Source organism: Panthera leo, chromosome A3 (genome assembly GCF_018350215.1).
Source record: "Panthera leo isolate Ple1 chromosome A3, P.leo_Ple1_pat1.1, whole genome shotgun sequence".
Taxonomy (NCBI): domain Eukaryota; kingdom Metazoa; phylum Chordata; class Mammalia; order Carnivora; family Felidae; genus Panthera; species Panthera leo.
In genome coordinates, this window is record NC_056681.1 from 10,287,702 (window position 1) to 10,300,717 (window position 13,016).

At 44.9% G+C, this 13,016-nt stretch overlaps 1 long non-coding RNA gene across 1 annotated transcript; it reads right to left on the minus strand.

Moving 5' to 3' along the window:
* Positions 1-5,935: 5,935 nt before the first annotated feature.
* Positions 5,936-10,668, minus strand: LOC122215411. The gene is made up of 3 exons (XR_006200364.1): positions 10,642-10,668; positions 9,414-9,568; positions 5,936-6,112 (listed from the first exon to the last, which is right to left on the minus strand). It is a non-coding gene; the product is annotated as an uncharacterized LOC122215411 (long non-coding RNA).
* Positions 10,669-13,016: the final 2,348 nt, after the last annotated feature.

Genomic DNA, 13,016 nt, shown 5'->3' on the forward strand with positions numbered 1-13,016 from the left:
AACATTTAGGGCACCTGGCTGGCTGGGTAGGTAGAGCGTGCAACTCTTAAGCTCAGGGTTGTGAGTTCAAGCCCTACGTTTGGCATTCAGCTTGGAGCCTACTTGAAAAATAAAAGTCATAAAAATTTAAAAAAATTAAAATAAATTAAAAAGCTAAAAAAAACTCTGATAGTTGCTGAGCATTTCCTCCACTGAGAGCTCTTTGAACATAGTCCAGAGGTCAGAAAACTTTTCCTGTAAAGGGTCAGATGAAACATGTTAGGTTTTGCAGGCCAAGAGGCAAAACTGAGGATATTCTGCAGATTCTTACACAAGAGGGGGAAAAAAAAAAGATTTTCACAAATTTTCTTTTTTTTTTTAATTTTTAAAATGTTTATTATTTATTTTTGAGAGAGAGAGACACACACACAGAGTGAGAGCGGGGGAGGGGCAGAGAGAGACAGAGACCCAGACTCGGAAGCAGGCTCCAGGCTCTGAGCTGTCAGCACAGAGCCCGACACGGGGCTCGAACTCACGGAGTGTGAGATCACGACCTGAGCCAAAGTCAGACGCGCAACCGACCGAGTCACCCAGGTGCCCCGACCCTTCGCTCTTTGAAACCGTGAGATCCTGACCCGAGCCGAAGGCGGACCCTTGACCGACTGAGCCACCCAGGCGCCCCTTGATTTTCACAAATTTTCAACGAATGAAGTACGAAACATAATAATAACTGATTATAATTTTTCCTAATACAGATCTACTGATGAAAAGAATGGAATTGTGTGGGACGATAACATTCTGTTTGACTGGGGTTCAAAGTACATGTTTCTCGTCCCCAAATGGACGGTGAATGTTCATCTGTAAAGCTTGCTGGTCACACACAAAGAAATGTCAGGTGGACTTGACCTTCAGGCCGCTTGATCCCTGGTACGGTCCTGAGGAAGTTGCCTAGTTCTGAATGTTGGCCTAAGACCGTGAGACCCTGGGCAGGTCACTTACTTTCCTCGTATCCTCGTCCTCACCTGGAAAATGATTATGATAATAATAATTGCCCCCCAGGATAAGTGATTAGATACATGCGCAGTGGTTAGGACCATGCCGGACCCCGAATAATTCCACAAATCCAGTTACTTCTACGACCCGATCTGCACCCAACCCCCAACCCCCAACTTTCTCCAGTGTCTTCTGGTCTCTCATGGCAAAATCTCCCTTATGCTCATCCTTTCCTCTGAGTGTCCCCCCCCATCCTTTTGTTCTAAGCGACCCTCGGTTCTGCCCTGGGGACACTGCTTCCCCTCCAGCTGTCTCAACGCCACCATCCTGGAGTTAGGTTACGCGAGCTCCTTGCTTATTCCCTCAATTACCCCTTTTTCCCCCTTCAAACCGTTCAGCCCACTGGGGGCCCAGGACTCAGATATTCGTGTCCACACCCCCTCCCCACTACATCCTCCGCGCACCCCTGAGATCCTGCCCCTCGGTATCTCGCTCACCTGTAAGGATTCTTGGCGTTGTCTATACCTATGACGAGGGTCCTTTGCGTGGCCTGGGTGCTGAGTTCCGAGACCGCCTCTCCATTCGGGGGCCTGGCACACACCCTGTGCCCAGACTCTCCTCGTTCCCGATAATGACCTCACCCCCAGCACCCCAATTTCAAACCTCTCCCCCTTCAACCTCGTCCCAGCATCTTTCTAGCTCAGTCCCTTTGAGACCCCAAGCCCACCGGTTCCTTGCCCTTCCCATAACTTCTGCATCTGCTGGCCCTCACCGTTTTCCTCGTCACCCCTTCCTGCCCTGCCAGGCATGGGTGCTGTTCTGCCCTACACACCCGACCTTCACCCTGAACACCCTTGCTCTCTTCTTCCTCTGCTGGCGTAACCCAGCCCGGGCTACATCTGACTCTTCGCTCCTTCTGCGCCTTCGTGGAAACAGCCGAAGACTCGGGGAAGAAACACACAATCCTGAGAACTTTTCTTCAAATGTGCCACCACCCACGTGGGCCCGGTCCCCTCCCTGCGTTTCCTTCTTCCATTCATGTTCCCGGTCTCCTGGAAGACCGCTTCCCCCTTCCTTTCTCAGCAACTCTCCCTTCCTTACTCTTTCTTTCTTTCTCTTGTTCTTTCTTTCTTTGTCTTTCTTCCTTTCTTTCTTTTGTTCTTTTTCTCTTTCTTTCTTTCTCTTTCTCTCTTTGTCTCTTTCTTCCTTTTGTTCTTCCTCTCTTTCTCTTCTTTCTTTCTTTCTTTTGTTCCTTCTTTCTCTTTCTTTGTCTTTCTCTCTTTCTTTTGTTTTTTCTTTCTCTTTCTTTTTTTCTCTTTCTCTCTTTCTTTGTCTTTCTCTCTTCCTTTCTTTCTTTTGTCCTTTCTTTCTCTTTCTCTTTGTCTTTCTCTCTTCCTTTCTTTTGTTCTTTCTCTTTCTTTCTTTTGTCCTTTCTTTCTCTTTCTCTTTGTCTTTCTCTCTTTCTTCCTTTTGTTTTACCTCTCTTTCTTCTTTTTTTCTTTCTTTCTTTTGTTCTTTCTTTCTCTTTCTCTTTCTTCTTTCTTTCTCTTTCTTTTGTTGTTTTTCTTTCTCTCTTTCTTTGTCTTTCTCTCTTCCTTTCTTTTGTTCTTTTTCTTTCTTTCTCTTCTTTCTCTTTTTCTTTCTTTTGTTCTTTCTTTCTTTGTCTCTCTTCCTTTCTTTCTTTCTGAGAGAGAGATTGTGAGAGGTAGAGGGGGAGAGAGAGAGAGAGAGAGAGAGAGAGAGAGAATCTTAAGCAGGCTCCATGCTCAGCACAGACATGGGGCTCTATCTCACAAACCTGGGATCACAACCTGAGCTGAAATCAAGAGTTGGATGCTCAACCGACTGAGCCCCCCAGGTTCCCCGTCCACGGAGTCGCTCTTGATGACTGTCCATCTTTATGTTGCCCCAACTCAGTGGTCAGCCCAGGGCGTGTCTGCCTTGACAGACAGTGGATCGGCCCCTCCTTACGAGGCACGTTCCTTTCTCGGCTTCCTGGACGGCTCACTCTCTGTCCTTCTGATTCACTGGCTCCTCCTTCCCGGGCACCTTTGCACGTTCCTCCTCAGCCTCCCTCCTTTCAAGTCAGGAGGTCCCCAGGCCTCAGCTTTGCACTTGTCTCTTCCTTATCTCCCTCCCTCAGAAGGTCCCAGCCGGTCCTGCGGCTTCAAATACCATCTCATGCCGTTGTCATCGGACTCCTGGGCTTCACCCCTGAACTCCAGACTGATCTATCCTCCTCCTGATAGGGCTTTTCAACTTGAATGTCAAATTGGCATCTCAGACGTAAGTCCCGAGTGAGTGAAGTCTCTCGTTCCAGGCTGGGAAATCGGCTTCTCCCACAGCCTTCCCGTTCGTGCACACGGCACTTGCCTCCTTCCGGGTGCTTGGGGCACAGCCCTAGGAGTCACCCTTGACCTCCCTGTCTCATAGCAAGCCCTGTCAGCCAAACAATCACGGCACATCCCTCAGTCCAAGTGCTTCCCCCCCGGCCACCACTTCTGCCTGGATCCCAGCCTCCATCCTGTCCCTCCTGGACTACTGCCCTGGCATCCTCCCTGCCCTTCCCCCATCCACTTTCCCCACCCCCGCATGCCCGTCTACCGCGGCATATTCAGAGCTCTCCTAAATCTAAGGAAGACGTGTGATTCCTCTGCTCAAAACCCTCCAACAACTTTTCATCTCACTAATGAAAAAAAAATGTTCTTCCAAAAAACAAAAAGAGGGGGAGGGTTGTACTGCTATGGTCTTAGCATTAAGATGAAGCCTAGTAAATATTTCAACTCTTAGATGGTTTTGGTGCAGGCCGATTAAGACTTCCTTAAGCGTTCTACTCATCACCGCTTCTGAGTTCTGCTTCGCATCCTTGAAATGCCCTAGTATTTGTTGGGGTATCTGTCTGGTAAGGTGCCACTGTGAGAAGACCCTTAAAATAAACGGAGAATGACAGCAGCTTTTGTTTGGGAGAAAAATGCATATATAAAGCCTGGAAAAAGATGCTCGGTCTCACCAATCATTAGGGGACTGCAAATCAAGACCACAATGAGATCCTGCCTCACACCTGTCAGATGGTTACTGTAAAAAAAAAAAACAGAAGGCAAAAGAGGGGCACAGGGCTGGCTCAGTCAGAAGAGCATGCGACTCTCGATCTCGGGGTTGTTTGAGCCCAACGTTGGGTGTGGAGATTACTTACATAAACACACACACACATACATACGCACACAGTAACACATGCTGGTGAGGATGCAGAGAAATGGGAACCGCCATGCACTGTTAGTGGAGGGAGGGGCACGTGTAGAGTTATGATCTAATGGGAATAGAGTTTCATGGAGTTTCAGTTACTCAAGATGGAAACACTTTTGGAGCTTGCACAACAATGTGAATGTTCGTAATGCCACTAAACTGTACGATTAAAAAGGATTAAGATATTGAATTCTATGTTATGTATATTTCACAATTTTTTTCATTGGAAAAAAAAAAAAAAACCACACACAAAAAACCTAGATTACTAAAGCTATACAACTCCACCCCCATGACCTCTCACTTTACTCCAGCTCCACTGGCCTTTTTAAACTTCTTCAAACACGTCAAACATGTTCCTGCCTCAGGGCCTTTGCACTGTCTGTTGCCTCTGCCTGGAATGCTCTTCCCATAGTTATCTGCCTGGCTCACCTCCTTCATGTCTCTGCTCACATGTCTTCTTATCAGTGAATCCTTTCCTGACCACCCTACGAAAAAGCATCCACTGACGTTCTCTATCCCTTTACCTTGCTTTAACTTTTTGCAGCCCTTGCTTTTGACATATATTAAAGGTATTTGCTTATGCAATGGTGAATGTGATGACCACGGCCCCTGTCATGTCGTGTCTAGTCTGGAAGGGGATGTGTCCTCATTTATGCCTTTCATGACTTCAACTCACTCCCAGCCCCATTCTAGGTAGAGTCCATGTATCACAGATCACAATTTTTAAAAAATGTTCATTTATTATGTATTTTGAGAGGGTGGGGGAGAGGCAGAGAGGGAGAGAGAGAGAATCCCAAGCAGACTCTGGGCTATCAGCACAGAGCCCGACATGGGGCTCAATCTCATGAACTGTGAGAGATCATGACCTGAGCTGAGATCAAGAGTCAGACACTTCAGGGGCACCTGGGTGGCTCAGTCGGTTAAGCGGCCGACTTCGGCTCAGGTCATGATCTCGCGGTCCGTGAGTTCGAGCCCCGTGTCGGGCTCTGTGCGGACAGCTCGGAGCCTGGAGCCTGTTTCGGATTCTGTGTCTCCCTCTCTCTGACCCTCCCCTGTTCATGCTCTGTCTCTCCCTGTCTCAAAAATAAATAAAACGTTAAAAAAAAAATTTTTTTTAAGAGTCAGACACTTAACTGACTGAGCCACCCAGGTGCCCCTACATAGGTCCGTTTTTGCATGAGCCCACAATGCTGATGTTAAGCTTTCACACATATGAGATTGTGACTCTTTGAAATTTTCATCTCTAACATTCTGGGCACCTAGCTCAAGTCCTGGTACACAGTGGGCAAAAGGATGACTCATTAAATGGAGGCATGAATGACCTAGTAAATCAAGTAATTCTATCCCCGAACTAACACATATGTTGTGGGTCAACTTAATATTATGAGAATCCTCAGATAAATATTCCTGCCCGAAACAATGTGTGTGATGATGGTAGATGTTTCCTGAACACCAGTTATATATGCCACAAGCAGACATTAGTCTCCCCACAGAGACCACAAGAAAACAAGGCATGGAAAGATTGAGACAGCCTGGACAGAAATTGCAAGGGCAAGACCCACACCGACGTCTGTCTTCGTGGGCTTGTCCACGTCGTGGCTTTCACACATTAACTCTGAGATCACCTGGGGGGTGAGAACTGAATGAAAACTGTCTCGTTCTTCCCTGTGCTTAACTCCCGTTCTGTTTCCTTGGAATAGGATTCCTTCTTTTTTGCTGTCTTTGCTGTATTCCCCTGCACTCATCATGCCGCTGTATTTTTCTTCTTTAACATTTGCCTCCTTCTGCTCTTGGGTGCGTCCTTGGCTTCGCCCCCACCTCTCGCCTCCACTTTGGTATCCCCAGTCCTTCGGTGAGCCAACCGGACGGGGACCGGGCCGTTTGTTGACCTCGGAGTCTGGGATGAAAAAAAAAAGAAGAAGTTAAAATCTCCCCACACATTAAAACAAAGAAAAGAACATTTTATATTCCCTTTCATGGTCAAAAGATGATCCTTTCTTCCCGTTCACAAAATCCATTTAGGTGTTTATAGACCAGTTATCTTAACAATGACTGTCCTTTGCTTTTCTCTCTGTGCCAATTAACATTCTTAATTGCCTCGCTCCAACGGTCTCACTTTTTGTGTGTTGGGGAGAATTCCCTGACAAGTTTATTTTCAATTATAATTTATATTGCGAAGACGGGGAGATATTTATGACAGTAAACTTTCCTGCATGCTGGGCTTTTAGCTCTCTAAAGGTTTGTTATAATAAAGAACACTTGTGGCAAATTTACAGAAGTGCCTTCTCGGTGATTTTTTTTTAAAAGACAGAGTTCAGAACAAGCACTTTTGGGGAGAGGGAGGCAGTATTTGTGTCTGGTAGATTAAAAAAAGCGGGAGAAACCTTTAGAAAAGGTTGTGGGTGCCAATACAGAAATGTTTTCAGTAAAGAATGAATCAGAACGGCTAAAGAAGGAAATGGAGTGGAAAAGCGTTTTTCGCTGAAAAGTTGTTCAATCAATTGAACCTTCAACTTGCTTTTGAAAATCTATATATTTCTCCTGTCCGGTTACGAAATATGTGAGTGTCCTGATAAGCATGTTTATGGGCTTAGCCATTAAGCTTGATCACTCATGTTACCAAGGCACACGTCTTGCACAAGAGCCCGCAAAGGGAGTAAGATAGTATTTGGAAAAAGCTCTTGAAGGGTTGTGAATCTGTGAAATACCAACATTCGTTTCAGAAAAACTCAGGACATGAGGCCGCGGGGAAAGAAATCCAAAATTTGAACAGAGCTGTATGCACAGGAGGTTTACCGAAATATTATCCGTAATAAAGGCAAACAGCTCGAATGTAATAACGGGCGCTGCTGAGGCAAATTAAGAATTCGTTCACAGAGTGAAAAATTGCATTGTAAAACACATTTACGGTGTGTTTGTTTTTTAATGTGGTGGGAAAGGCTTGTGGCACCCTGGTTCAGTGAAATAAACAGAACGCCAGACTCTATTCTCAAATTGATCTCGATTGTGTTACAGGTATGATATTCATGGAGGAAAGATTAGAAGAAAATTCACTAGAATCTTATCTTTTTCTGATCTACAGAGGAAGCAGATAAATTACTCAAATCATCCCACAAGCGAATATAAGATTGCGGTTGTGCAATCCTTGAGGGAAAAGGCAAGAATGCAGGGGTTTGATTTAGTTGGGGGAGGTGAAGAAGGCTCCCCTGGAAAAGATAAAAGGATTTGATTGTGATTTCGCATTTTACATTGTATTAGAAGATGTTTTGCTGTTAAAAAAGAAACAAACGTATCAGGTGGGTGCCATGGTCTTGAAGTCATACTTCCTATAGACCTGGTTTTTCAACTCTGGCACTATCGACACTTGGGATCAGATCATTTCTTGGTGGGGGTGGGGGGGTGGCGTCCTGGGCATCGGAGGCTGTTAGCAGGATCCCTGGCGTCTACCGTCTAGACGCCAGTGGCACTCTTGAGTTGTGACAACCCAAAACCGGCTCCAGACATTGCCAAATGTCCCCTGGTTGGGGAGAGAGAAAAATCGCTCCCCCCGTCCCCATTGAGAGCCTCTGCTGTGGACTCAGAGACCCAACATTCTCTCCAGCACGTGAGTGCCTGAGATTGACCTCAAGATCTGCATGCCTGGACTGGAGTGAGCTAGTCAAGTGGCTGAGGCACATAAGTGGCCGTCAGATCCACTCTCCAACTGAAGAATCTGCAGGGGCAATTCTCCTTGCTGCACTTCATTCCTGCTTTAACGAACTCTCTGGAGTATTAATACTTTCTCTTTTTCTTTTTGAATGTACACGTACAGGCTTCCATATATTAGCAGCAACTAGGAAGGCTCATTAGAGCAGGAAATTGTTCGATACCAATTTGGGATTGATAAAATGGCAACAAGCAGAGAGATATCAAAACGAGGGAGGGGGACTATCATTAGTTAAGTGGTGATTATCGCAATTAGCCAGACTTTGCAACCATAAATCATCCCAACGGAGGGGCTCCGGGCCAGGACACTCAGAAAAGTGGACATGTGGCCCCATCATAAAGCCCTCGCGGTGAATTACAAGCATGATTTCTTAAGCGATTTTAGCTCGACTTCTAAATCTCCAGAATTTGAAGAGTTCCTTCCAGAAATAAAGCCTTCCAGGAGGCAGGCAGATATCAAATCGATGAAAGTCGGCTGCCTCCAAGAGGCTGAGCCATGCTGAGAATACTTCCGGAATCCAAACCTTACATTTCCCAAATTAAAGCAGCTGGGGTGACCATGCCGGTCCACATGGCCGTTTCCTGGCACGAATAATTAGAGACCCAAAGGGGCATACTTTTGCAGTCGTAGATCATGATTTATGGACACACCAGCCTTGCACTTCAGCCTTTTCAAGCTTGCGATGCTGGGAATCCCACATAGGAAAAAACCAGCGCCGTACTTATGGCCCTTTCAATTACAGGGATAACCAACTATCTAATCGCCTTCTTCAAAACAGCTTCTATTAGGTATGCTTTACATGTCATAAAACCCACCGGTTGGAAGTTTGATACTTTGTAATAGAGTACTACAATTGGGCAGCCATCACTTTGCAATTGCCTTTTTCCCCCCAACTGTGAGAAAACAAAATAAAATTCTTTAACCTAAAGATGGTAAAAGTTTACTATCTTCACTGTCTTTAGGTGCACTGCTCAGTGGTATTAAGAACATTCACATTGCTGTGCAATCTCCAGATCTGTCTCCGTCTTGCAAAACTGAAACTCCGTACCCATTAAACAACTAACTCTCCATCCCCCCCCTCACTAAGTACCTCATATAAGTGGAATCAAATGGTATTTGTCTTTTTGTGACCAGCTTGTTTCCTTTAGTATGATGTCCCCGAGGTTCACCCATGTTGGAGCAGGTGTCAGAATTTCTTTCATTTTTAAGGCTGGATGATATTTCTTTGTATGTATACACCACATTTTACGTATCCATTCATCTGTTGATCAACCCTTGGGTGGCTTCCGCCTTTTAGCTATTGTGGATAATGCTGTTATCAACATAGGCGTACAAAGATCTCTTCACGTCCCTGGTTTTTGGTTCTTTTGGGCACATACCCACAACTGGAAATGCAACGTCATATGGTAATTCCGTGTTTGGTTTTTTGAGGAACCGCCATACTGTTTTACACGTAGCTGTACTAATTTACATTCTCACCAACAGGGATTACCTTTTAATACTTTATTTTGATATTCTGGCCTGCAGAGTCATTGGCCATGGACGGATTCATTCATTATCACTTATTGTGACTTCTGTGTTCCATTGCCATGGCTAAGCGCCAGGAACTCGGTGGCGAAGGGGTCTGCCTTAATGTCATGGCTTGCACTGTGGAAAAAACAAGCAACAGACAGATATACAATGAAATCTATAATCATACATTTTGAACCATGCTATGAAAGAATTAGAAGATAAGTAGTTGAGACCCGATTTGGATGAGGAAAGGTGGGTGGTAGGCAGGGAACTCTGCACTGAGGCTGGACGCTTAGTAGGGGAGGGCCGGGTGAAGCAGATGGGGAAGTTTTGCAGAACAGGGTAGATGCGCTGACTGCAACAGGGACCTACACCCTTTAACTGGACAGTCATAGCATTCGCACATCCGGCTTATACTTGTCGCTCTGAGCTTGTTTTCCCATCTTGAAGCAGGAATAAAAAAGGATTTCAATGAGGAGGCCATAGGATTATGTATCCCGAAGATTCTCATTGACAGTAAAGCCTCGGTTTTCATAGAGCGCCTGCCTGAAAGATAGGACAAGAAATGAATTTCCCGGGGCACCTGGGGGGCTCAGTCGGTTAAGCATCTGGCACTTGATTTTGGCTCAGGCCATGATCTCACGATTGGCTTCGTGGGATCGAGCTCCACGTCAGGCTCTACGCTGATAGTGAGAAGCCTGCTTGGGAGTCTCTCTCTCCCTCTCTTTCTGTCCCCCAGCCCCCACCCCCACATGATCTCTCATTCTCTAAGTACATAAATAAATAAATACATAAGCAGTAAAAACAATAATTTCCCAACAATTTCTGCCTGGGGCAAACAGTGAGAATGATTGGATTATATAAGCCCAGTCACCTAACGAAAGCTTAATATCTCTTGCTTTGATCTTTTTTTTTTTTTTTTAAGATTTATTTTATTTTGAGAGAGAGCAAGAGTGGGGGAGAGAAGCTGAGGGAGAGAGAGAGAGAGAGACAGAGAAAATCTTAAGCAGGCTACACACTCAGCACGGACCCCAACTTGAGGCTCGATCCCACAACCCTAAGATCATGACCTAAGCCTAAATCAAGAGTTGGACACTCAGTAGAGTCAACGGGGGGGCCTCAATCCTTTTTTTTTTTTTTTCTCCTAACTCTGGTCCCACCCAGGTCTTTTGGTTGTTTAAGGAGTATTAAATAATCAGAAAACTTACCTTTGATTAGGGAGTTGCCCATAGTCCTGCTGTCTGCATTTACCCTCTCTCTGCTCTGCTCCGGTGGCTTTACCTCCTGCCCCTGGCTCTTCGATGCAGCTCACCATTGGAGGCAGATTTCAAAACGTGCACTGCGTCTTTCTTTTCTTGACACGGCGTTCATGGAAGGTTTCCGTTTGAGGAAAATCTCTCCTGGATTTTACCTGTGGAATTTACTTCTACAGACCCTGGGATTTTCAGGACATGCTTCACTTAACATGTTTTCTTTTACCACCATTTTTTTCTTGTTCAATCGTCTTGTCTATATTCAGCTTCGGATGCATGACTGGTGTGGGATATAAGAATAATTTTGGAGCTGGGTTTAGGGATTGACCCCCAGCTCAGACACTTCCTATTTAAGTCACCTGACATCTCTGAGCCTCAGTTTCCTCATTTTCCAGGTGGACAAAGCAATGCTGACCTCCCTGGGAAGATGAAACAAAGGAGCGTGCCTTTAGCGAGTCTGAGGCATACAACCGGGGCTCAAACAATAATTGTTATCATCACCACTTGGAGACACAAGAGGCAGTTTTATGACCTCGTTCTAAGTAGAAATGATGAAACGATCATCAACTAAAATAAATAAATGTAAGCAACCGTATCTTTAATGAAGTTTTTCTTAAGCCGCTAACATGGCTTGAGCTGTAAACCTATTGTACATTCATTTAGGCTTGTCATTTACATGTCCCACCACGCTATGTTAAACAGCAAAGGTGTCGGGAATAGAAGTAAATTAGTCAGCAAGGCAGGTGTTAATTGGCCTTTTTACTCAGTATGAGAATTCTAAATGGCTTCTATGTATTATTAAGCCAAATTCGTACCTTCCCAACTTTGGCCATTGACTGTTAATTCTATCTTTTTTGCTTTAGGGGACTTACATAAAACAATGCAAAACATTTTCAAACAGATTCAAAAACTGGAGGTTAACCTTCCTTCAGTAAGTCTTTATTGACGGCCATGAATATCAAAAAGATGATCAAACTGATTTATTTTCTGCCTTGGGATGTCCAAACACCCAGGTGAATGTATTTATGAGCCCAGCATTCTGGGCTTGTGTTTCTGATGAGCTTACAAGAAACTCTTACAAGCTGGGAACTTGATATATAACTAATCGAGAAAATGTAAGGCACAAATGTGGGTGGTTTACAGTTGCACAGTCTCTTACAATGAAGCAAATGCCAAATAAAGACTCAGGCCCAGAGGCATCATATGGAAACACCAATCGAAGACTCAGAAGGCTGCAAATTTCATCTTGGCTCAACGCTTACTGAGCATTTACATTGCACAAGGTGGTGGAATTAAATACCTATTTACTGTATCGATATATGTGCATGTAATACGCACACACAGTTTTGGAAAGTGCCAGGCGTCCCGGGTCAGGATGATCCAATCGCTTTGAACTAAATCCCTTTTCCATAATGAAGCCATGCAAAAAATTTCAATAATGGTTAAGATTACCCATAACCAGTTACTCTGACAGGACTCATTGCTATTTCGGGGGAGATGTTAAGAACATTGTCTCCGTAATAAAATATGATGTTATCAGACATTTATGGCTTGCGGGGGGGGGGGAAAAATGCAATTGCTTGCTGTTTTGATATTATCTCTGACTGTACTCGCCTTGAATCTGCCTTGTCTGTATTTAGTATCCAGTCATTTTAGAGTAAAAATAACCCCCCAAAGCAAAAATCAAGGTCGCACTGCAACAACAAACGAATCCTTGTGAATATGAATGGGGGGGAGGCGGTGCTATTATTTAGTATTTAAAGGAAATAAATGATCTGAAATTCTGGAAAGTCCAAGGCCACTTTAAGGGGTGAGATGGACTGGTAAGGTTGAATAAAACACCCTTTCCATTATCCTTCAGGCATCTCGAAATTCAATTCAAACATTTCAATCAAAAATAACATCTAAGGAGACAGGGGTCCTATCTCAGCTTTTTTGTTTGTGACTTCTTTTGGTAGATGTAAAAATCGAGCCAAACTATGCCACCGAAAAGCCCTTCCGACCTGGGCTTGCGCGGATATCAGCCTTACAAAAGTAATTTCTGGAGCCCACTGCCAAACACGCTCGTTCCAAAACTTTTACGGAAGCGCCTAGTTTTTAATAAGCACACAATTATTTTCATTCTTCTCTCCAAGGACTCAGCGAGCGGGGGCGAGGACGGGTCCCCCTCCGATTTCGTGCACGATCTAGCCAATCTGAGCCCGGATGCTAATTAGTTGCCCTCCCCAGATGAACACGCCTTTGTCGCCTGTAGGGCCGGACTACAAAGCCCAGAATGCCTCGCCCCTCCCTGATCAATGAGGGCTTATTTAAATGATCTCTGAGGTCTT